The following is a 10,656-nucleotide window of genomic DNA, read 5'->3' as shown; positions in this document are numbered from 1 at the left end:
ATCATTGTATTCCGTTTATATTTACATCTCACACAATTTCCCAACTCATACGGAAACGGGGTTTGTACTTTTTTTTTTTTCAACAACAAAACTGATAACTGCTCACTGCAGACATCATGAGAGCCAACAAACAAAATAAAACTTCACTTACTGGACAAGGTCTGCTGTCATTAAGATGCCGACTGATAGAATCTTGTTATATTACCGTTTATATGAAGAATGACTCAAAATCCTTGCGAAGAATTAGGAGACGTTGCCCGGATCATGTTTTGTTTAGTCATGTTTAGTTTTGGATTCCCTTAGTTCCTGTTTTGTGCAGCCCTGTGTTTGTTTTAGTTGCTATGGGTGCAAATTAGTATCACCTGCCTCTGATTAGTGTCCGGGATGCTCACCTGCCGCCGGGCACTAATCAGAGAGCTATTTATTCACATTGCTCGCCACACACTGTCTGGATTCCTTGTTTGCTTTATGAAACAGTTGTTAATTTCTGGTTTTCTATGCTTTGATTCCTGTGCTAAGTCTCACCTTAGCTTCCCGTGCGTTCAGCACAGTTGCCTTTTTTCGGTTTGCTGTATTTTGTATGTTGGGTGATTTATGAGCACCACAACGTGTTAAAGTTATATATTTATATACTGTAGCTTTGATGTAGCAAGCTACTTTTGTAACTGTGTAACTTGCTACAATTCTCTGGGGATATCTTCCCCTGTAGCTTAGCTACATTTAATCGAGAATAACTTGTAGCTTAGCTTGCAAAATTTTCCAAGTCGCTTGCCCATCACTAGTGACAAAATACAGTTTGTTTCCAACTATCCTCGTGTATCAATGTTACATATTTGCTTACATCTGCCTGACAAGACTTTCTTCCGTCATTTTTTTGCTCTGTAAAATATAGCCATCCTATTTTGTGAATCATCCCTGACTATATTTGCATTCTCCTCAGAAAAGGTAAATATGATCGGCCCTAACAGCCCACCGATCTGCCAAATAACACGCTTAGTCTCAGCTGCCAGAGTCAATGAGGTGAATTTTATGTAACACGAGCTTGCAGAAGAATAATTTGCGCGAGTTAACAAGCATTGTGGGAATAAATGTATGGGAATTATGTTGTGTATATGTGAATGGAAATAATGTGAATAAAAGCAGCACAGGATATACTTCAATGCATATCCTGATTTTGTCATACATTTTGAAAAAAAGTAATGTATATGAGAAAAAGCTTCCATAGAACGTGACTGTTTGACAGGCAGTACAAATAAGAGTTGGTGAATACTATTATTTTGTTTTACATACTCTTGACCAGGGGTGTCAAACGTACGGCCCGAGGGCCGGATCAGGCCCGCGAACAGGTTTTATCTGGCCTACGGGATGAGTTTGCCAAGTAATTAAATTAACATGAATTTTTTTTAATTAAAAAAAAAGGTGTTCTAAATGTGTCCACTGGATGTCACAATAGCAATTCTTTGTATCTTTGTAGATGATGAAACATATGTACAAAAAAACCCACGTGATGTCGGCGCACCAGTCGAGAAAAATGAGCAAATCACATAAATGACATACTGCAATTTGATTTTGACATATTTATTTTTATCTTTATAGATTGAATATCAACACCAATGGGTTGACTGATGAACCTTATTATAAAATTTATTCAGAAAATATAAATAAGGACAAACAACGATAGGATACTAATACGCGCAACATGTAAGTGTAAAAAAACCCTAACAACATTATCATTTGTACATTTTCAGGATGTGATTATTCTATTTTTAAACAAATAAAAAAACGGATACTCCCTATATATATATATATATATATATATATATATATATATATAATTAGTTTTTTGTTATTATTTACTACCTGTTTATATTATTTTATTTTATTACTGATTATTATTATTATTATTAATTTATTGACTTCCTCCCACCTCCAAAGACATGCACCTGGGGATAGGTTGATTGGCAACACTAAATTGGCCCTAGTGTGTGAATGTAAGTGTGAATCTTGTCTGTCTATCTGTGTTGGCCCTGCTATGAGGTGGCGACTTGTCCAGGGTGTAAATAAATAATGGTAAATGGGTTGTACTTGTATAGCGCTTTTCTACCTTCAAGGTACTCAAAGCACTTTGACACTACTTCCACATTCACCCATTCACACACACATTCACACACTGATGGAAGAAGCTGCCATGCAAGGCGCCAACCAGGACCCATCAGGAGCAAGGGTGAAGTGTCTTGCTCAGGACACAACGGACGTGACGAAGTTGGTACTAGGTGGGAATTGAACCAGGGACCCTCGGGTTGTGCACGGCCACTCGTCCACTGCGCCACGCCGTCCCGCCTTCCGCCCAAATGCAGCTGAGATAGGCTCCAGCAACCCCCACTACCCCAAAAGGGACAAGAGGATTGGATTGGATTTTATTATTATTATTATCATTATTTATTTTTTCTTTATTTAAGTGATTTATCTGTAATTTTTTTTGTGTGAGTTTGTTTTCTTGCTGTTTGTTTTCTTGCTGTTCCTTTCTTTTTTTGGGGGGGGGGTGGAATCGTTGGATTACAAACAAAAACAATATTGTGACATTTAGGGCAGACAACAGATCAATCCCATCCATCCATTTTCTACCGCTTACTTCCTTCAATCGTGGGAGGCGCTGTAGCCTATCTCAGCTACATTCGGGGGGAAGGCGGAGTACACCATGGACAAGTCGCCACCTCGTCGCAGACAACAGGTCTATGACGTATGTAAATATGATGTGATGGATAGGAATGTCTGATGAAAATAAATAAGTAAATAAACAAAGAAATCAATCTTAAGTTCTTTATTTTTAAGTTATCCTGCCGATATTCTACCAGTTCAGCCCACTTTGGGAGTAGATTTTTCTCCATGTGGCCCCAGATCTAAAATGACACCCCTGCTCTGGACCTAACCACCCAATTTGTCGCTGTACAACTCCCCTGAGATGGAACTAGGCATGTGAGCCGTTAAAGCTGCATACTGTATGCAACGAGGATAACTTTAGCCAGAACATTCAGCTTCCTTGCTGCCTGGTAATCCACTGCAGTGTCTCCAGAGGCAAGTGTACTGTATGTCATTGTAACATAGAGGATCCTTAGTGCATCCCTCCTCTCTCTCTCTGTCTCTCTCTCTCTCTCTCTCTCTCTCTCCCTCTCTCTCTCTCAGGAGCTATTAATGTGATAGTCTCCACTGAGTGTAAGCCTGCATAAGCTTCAGCCATACTGTGTTGTATATATTATATATTACAGCACAGGTAAGTCAGGGTTTCAAACTCATGTCAACTCAGGGGCCACATGGATTAAAATCTATTACCAACTGGACTGGAACGGTAAAATCATGGCATGATGACTTAAAAAAAAAGACAACTCCAGGTTGTTTTTCTTTCTTTCACTTTGGCCAACAATAGAACAATCACATTCTGAAAATGTACAAATGACAAATAATCAAGTGGACAAAACACTTAAAGTTTGTTAAAAAAATTGGTGCAGTTTCAAAAACACAATGAGCTTAGACTTTGTCTCTGTGTATCTACAGAGCCGGGATTCAACTTTAAGTCACAGTCTTTCTGGGATTGAACAAAAAACACAACATGTAAACTGTTCTATTAATCAATCAATCAATCAATGTTTACTTATATAGCCCTAAATCACTAGTGTCTCAAAGGGCTGCACAAACCACAACACAAACCACTACGACATCCTCGGTAGGGCCACATAAGGGCAAGGGAAACTCGGTGACAATGATGACTATGAGAACCTTCGGTGACAATGATGACTATGAGAACCTAGAAGAGGACGAAAGCAATGTATGTCGAGCGGGTCTAAGATGATACTGTGAAAGTTCAATCCATAATGGATCCAACACAGCCGCGAGAGTCCAGTCCAAAGCGGACCCAACACAGCAGCGAGAGTCCCGTTCACAGCAGAGCCAGCAGGAAACCATCCCAAGCGGAGGCGGATCAGCAGCGCAGGGATGTCCCCAAGCCGATACACAGGCAAGCGGTCCATCCTGGGTCCCAACTCTGGACGAGCGGTCCATCCTGGGTCCTGACTCTGGACAGCCAGTATGTCATCCATGGCCACCGGATCGGACCGGACCCCCTCCACAAGGGAGTTCTAGGCATCAAATACCTACTTTGTCATGTTTACGTATCAATCCAGTGCTAACTCAACATACGGTAAGAAACGGAGGTAAAAACTATTCAAAAGGGTTACGTTTTCTTGTTTTTGACAGAGAAATTGAGTAAGGGTGTCAAATAACGATTTGTTCGAAGCAGAATACATAAAACGGCAGGTTTTAAGTTTCAAATGGGTCGAGGGAGAGGAGCCGCAGCCACGCTTTGCTTTGTACTTTTTGCCAGTCCTAACACAATTGCTATAGTGACATCCAGTGGACACATTTGGAATAGCAGTTTGTTTCATTCCAAAAATATGCAGCTCATTTTAATATAACCTGTTCGTGTGACACCCCTGGGAAAGTTCTCCACTTGAATAAACATGCAATACCTCTGTTTTAAGCTAATGTGAAGGAAGTCAATAAAAACACACATTTTTATCGGAATTAATGGTATATTCTGTAGTTGTAGCATGGGCCATGTGTGTCTTGGGCATGACGTTAAAGTGCATTCGGCAGTGAACCCACACCAAACAAAAATGACAAACATATTTCGGGAGAACATCCACACTGTAAAACAACATAAACACAACATAACAAATACCCAGAACCTCATGCGGGGGTCTTGGAGCACTAGTGAGTTTATGCCTCTGTTTCCGTTGTGCATTTTGGAACCATTGTTTGTAGTTTCTTGACTTGCCGGCGGTCCACTGCTTGCTTCTTCTAGAATGGATATTCTTCTACCTGCGCGACACATTCTATCTCTGCGTTCTGAGGTCGCGCAGGAAGCTCAAGCATGCCTCCCTTTCACACATATTGTTTTATTATTTATATGGTTCAATGTATGCCGTTCACTGTTTTAATCAAAATCAAAATTGTGTTATTTTTGTAAAAGCATTAGTTTGATGTATAGTATACCAGTAGATAAAATGGTCCGGCCAATGAAGAAATCAAGTCAGTTTCTCTGAAGTTTTATGGTAATTTAAAAAAATATTTGATTACTTAAACAGCAGCAATTGTCGAATGCTTAGTGGGATACATGTGACCGTGAGTTTCTAATTTTTTAGAGTTGATAGATTCTTTTCAAAGTCGACATGTAAATTGTTGAACACCTTCTTTTAATAAAAAACTGTTCTAGCGAATAAAGTGTGTCTATATTTCAAACAGTATAAGTTCACCTAAGTCCTGTAAATAATATTATAATGAAGTGTGCACACAACAAAACAAATCATGCATCAAAAGTCAATAACTTTCCAAAGTAATTAATTTGCCCTAATTAAGAAGGAACCAGGCTGCGTCTAGAACTACACCTAGGTGTGAATTCATAATTTGACTTCATGCATAAACTTCTGAAAGAAATGTACCTCCAAGATAGACCTCCAATCTGATAATTAGCAATGCGAATACAGTCGTGGGGAAAAAATGTCTATAAAATGAGATTACCTTTATTTGTAGAAAAATAAAAGAGAAATAATTGAGTCAGGGTGAATGTTTTCATGGACAACTTGCAACTGAACCATTGTGCAGTGGTCGTATCTTTGTTTTTAATTTCGCTCCACTTTTCATAGAATTTAGGTTTTGCCATAAGTTAGCCCCGATTTTTGTATGTCGCTTCAGTTCACGTACAAACAAGTTGGATAAACTTGAGTGCTCAAACACAGAACCTCACACAAAACAATTTCCATTGGGGATCAATACAGTTTGTCTAAGTCAAGCCTGGGCAATTATTTTGACTCGGGGGGGCCAAACCTGGAGAAACAAAACGTGTCTGGGGCCCGGTATATTTATTTTTAGGAACATTAATACAAAACCTCATAATAATGTCTAAAAACTTTCAAAAACGGAATGGAATTTTACATTTTCTACTGAGAGAGACACCAAGAATTAGGACTGTGGATCTTTGGGTGTCCCACGATTCGATTCAATATCGATTCTTGGGGTCACGATTTGACAATATATCGATTTTTATGTTTCGATTCGATTTTCGATTCAAAAACGATATTTTTCCGATTCAAAACGATTCTGTATTCATTCAATACATAGGATTTCAGCAGGATCTTCCCCAGTCTGCTGACATGCTAGCACAGTAGTAGATTAAAAAAAAAAAAGCTTTTATAATTGTAAAGGACAATGTTTTATCAACTGATTGCAATAATGTAAATTTGTTCTAACTATTAAATGAACCAAAAATATAACTCATTTTATCTTTGTGAAAACATTGGCCACAGTGTGTTGTCAAGCTTATGAGATGCGATGCAAGTGTAAGCCACTATTGTTCTTTTTTTTTTTTTTATAAATGTCTAATGAGAATGTCAATGAGGGATTTTTAATCACTGCTCTGCTTAAATTATAACTAATATTGATACTGTTGTTGATATTGTTCATTTTAGTTTCACTACTTTTGGTTTGTTCTGTGCCGTGTTTGTGTCTTCTCAACTGCTCTGTTTATTGCAGTTCCGAGTGATGCTGGGTCAAGTTTGGTTTTGGAATTGGATTGCGTTGTTATGGTATTGCTGTGTAGTGGTTTGTTGGATTGATAAAAATAAAAAAAAATAGATTTTTTGAAAATGAGAATCGATTCTGAATCGCACAACGTATTCGATTCGATTCGTATTCGAATCAATATTTTTCCCCATACCCCTACCAAGAATGTACATGAAAATAAAGAATGTTGGATTTACAATATTAACTATGAAGGATAAAACACTGAATATTGACAACATATGAACTTCACACCCCCTCTCCATCCACATATTTTACAAACAAGAGAAACGCAATACAAATGCAACAAACAGTGAAATACGAAGGTGAAAGGTAAAAAAAACAACAACAAAAAACACCTACAATCTGATATATGTGATGTATCACTAATCTTTAAAACTTTGCTGTAAAAATCTCCTTCCACCTCTGTCCCTGACACCCACATTTCAGGCTCTGGAAACATTCTGTGGAAACGCTCCCCTCCCACACTGGTTGGTGCCTCGTCTGAGCTGCTGTGACTTACATTACCATAGTAACTAATTAGATGACCATAGTACCTAATTAGATGACCATATTAACAAATTAGATGACCATAGTAACTAATTAGATGACCATAGTACCTAATTAGATGACCATAGTAACTAACTAGATGATCATCGTAAATACTTAAATGACCGTAGTAACTAATTATATGACCATAGTAACAAATTATATAAAGATAGTAACTAATTAGATGGCCATAGTAACTAATTAGATGACCATAGTAACTAATTATATGACCATAGTAACTAATTAGATGACTATATATTCTGTTCTACATGGTAGTGTGCTGGGGGGGCAGTACATCTAAGAAGGACAGCTCCAGACTTGAGAAACTGATCAGGCGGGCCGGTTCTACAATGGGAATGAAACTGGACTCACTGGTGACGGTGGCAGAGAAGAGGACTGTGGACAAACTAGTGAGCATCCTGGATGATGCCAGTCACCCTCTGCATAGCGTTATCAGCAGCCAGAGGAGCCTGTTCAGTGCTAGACTGCTTCATCCCAAGTGCAGGACTAATAGACTCAAGACCTCCTTTGTCCCACACGCCATTAGACTGTAAAACTCCTCTCTGGGACGGGGGACAGGGGGTATTAGGATGACAGGGGATGCAAAACAATAACAGTGCAATACGTTTTCATAACATGGTCACTACTGCCTACTTTGTCTTGTTATATTCTTATTTTACCGTTATATTGTTATTCCCATTGTTTTTATTCTTTTTGTAATATTTCTCTATTTTGTTTCCTTTTAAACCCCCATTATTTACTTTTTACTTTTTTCTTTAAATTGATCTCAACTCTGTACACTGCTGCTGGAATTTTAATTTTCCTGAAGGAACTCTCCTGAAGGAATCAATAAAGTACTATCTATCTATCTATCTATAGTAACTAATTTGATGACCATAGTAACAAATTAGATGACCATAGTAACTAATTAGATGATCATAGTAACTCATTAAATGACCATAGTAACTCATTGAAAAGCTAAACGGGCCGCATTTGGCCCCCGGGTCTTAATTTGCCCAGGTCTGGTCTAAGTCTATGCAACTGCAGTCAGAACAACCGGGATGCGTTTATCCGGCCAATATGTCATCAGAAATTGATAAGCGTCATAATTCTTGCCAAAACAGACGGTTGCAAAATAACTAATAATTAGTAAGCAATTAAGTAGTAAGTAAATATTGCATTACTTTAACAAAACAGAAGCGTCAAACATCTGGCAATTGCAGTTGAGATGTTTCGAGAGACCAGAGTGTGTGTGTGTGTGTGTGTGTGTGTGCGTGTGTGTGTGTGTGTGTGTGTGTGTGTGTGTGTGTGTGTGTGTGTGTCTGTGTGTGTGTGTGTGTGTGTGTGTGTGTGTTCTGGCAATGCTGACTTAATGGGGACATCGCTCCGTTTACACAGTCACCTTTAGGGGACCTCTGACGGTATGGGGACACAAAAACAGGTCCCCTAAAGCAGTGGTCCCCAACCTTTTTGTATCCGCAGACCGGTCAACGCTTAATAATTGTCCTGCGGCCCGGGGGGTGGGGGGGTGCTTTTTTTTTTTTTTTTGTCATGAAAAAGGGACGTTTTTGTCATAAAATATTGAGGTTTTTGTGGTTGGTGCACTAATTGTAAGTGTATATTGTGTTTTTTTTAATGTTGATTTAATTTAAAAAAAAAAAAATATATATATATATATATATATATATATATTATTATAATTATATATTTTTTTTATAAAAATGAATAAAAAATTATTCTGCGGCCCGGTACCAATTGGGCCCCGGCCTGGTGGTTGGGGACCACTGCCCTAAAGGGAAACCTTTTTAAATGATAGTCAGATCCATTCTGATTTTTAAGCTTTGGCCCATAAAACATGTTTACTGGTTAGTTTGAGTGTGAGACATTTGCACAGCAGCCCCCTCATCGGGCTGTAACTGGTACTGCACTCGCTGCTCTGCTCACACTTCTTCCGTGTACAGTTAATCACTTCCACCTGGTCCCCGTAACGAACGTGGTTTGCCTGCAGGAGATGTTGGCTAATGGGATACGATTTTACTTTAACATTTAAGTGGTGAGACTTCTTATAAGAGGACGGTTGTAGTGCTGTATTCTGAGGATCATGTCATATTTAATTTAAACTTTTATTTTTTTCATTTTTTTTTTTAAATGGTCCTCAGTCGTCATGTACAAATTTGTTTGTATTATGCACAATTTTTTAAATTTGGTCCCCATGAACCCTATTAAATATTTTTCCTCAGGGTCCCCAGTAAGAATGATCAGCACATTACTTCATCAATCCAGAGATTTAAAGATGTGTATGAGCTAACTGGGCAGAGGCCATTTTACCCATTTTTTTTTTTTTTTTTTAGGCCTCCACAACCTCTAGAAAGGGTGGATGATCAAAAACTTGGTCCCCATTCCAAATGATAACCAGTATGTGTGTGGGTGTGGGTGTGCGTGTATGTGTGTGTGTGAGTGTGCCTTTCAAAAGCGGTGCATGTTGCTAAATACTGTGTTACGTCAGCGCCCAGACTGAGCAGCATTAGCTCAGCTGTGTTTGTTAGCTCAGATTCTCGGGCAATTACAGCAGCTCTGTTGAAAATTTTCACTAGCGCAAATTAATTAAAAGATTGATTTTGCTTTGATGGCTGTATTTTAGAATTGCAACATTGTGACTTCAGTTAATTGTCGTTCATTTTTCCCTGAATTAGTATTGTGTATGTGTACGTTTACATACATGTGTGTTCGCTGTGAGATGTTTCTTCCTCCTATTTTTTTATTTATTTTTGTATAATTGTACTTTATTTTCTCAGTGGCCTTGTGGTTAGTGTCCGCCCTGAGATCGGTAGGTCGTTAGTGTAACCCCGGCCGAGTCATACAAAAGACTATAAAGATGGGACCCATTACCTCCCTGCTTGGCACTCAGCATCAAGGGTTGGAATTGGGGGTTAAATCCCCAAAAATAATTCCCGGGTGCAAGCCACCACTGCTGCTCACTGCTCCCCTCACCTACCAGGGGGTGGAAATGGGGATGGGTCTAATGCAGAGGACAAATTTCATAACACATAGTGTGTGTGTGTGTGTGTGTGTGTAACTATTATTGGTACTTGAACTTAACTTTTACTTTAACTTTAACTATTAAATTTACACATTCTCAATTCCAAACCAATCCCAGCCCCGCAAAACCCCGAAAAGCCATCCACAGAGCAATTGAGAAGACACACAAACACGACACTAAGAAAAACTAAAAGGTCAAACAAAAATGAATAAGAATAACAATGATGCAAACCTCAATAACAGTGATTAAAAACATTGAACAACCACAAGTAAACAAATCACTTTTATTATCACTCATCATTTCCATCAGCATTAAGGCCATTAATAAAAAACAATAATAGCATCACACTTGCATTACATCTCATAAGCTGGACAGCCATTATTCACCACAAGGATGCGTATGTGATGTCAAGTTCATGTTAGAGTGATGTTGGTTGTTGCCTTAATGAGTAAAAA

The sequence above is a fragment of the Nerophis ophidion genome, linkage group LG13 (genome assembly GCF_033978795.1).
Source record: "Nerophis ophidion isolate RoL-2023_Sa linkage group LG13, RoL_Noph_v1.0, whole genome shotgun sequence".
NCBI classification, from domain to species: Eukaryota; Metazoa; Chordata; class Actinopteri; order Syngnathiformes; family Syngnathidae; genus Nerophis; species Nerophis ophidion.
This window is presented reverse-complemented; position numbering follows the sequence as displayed.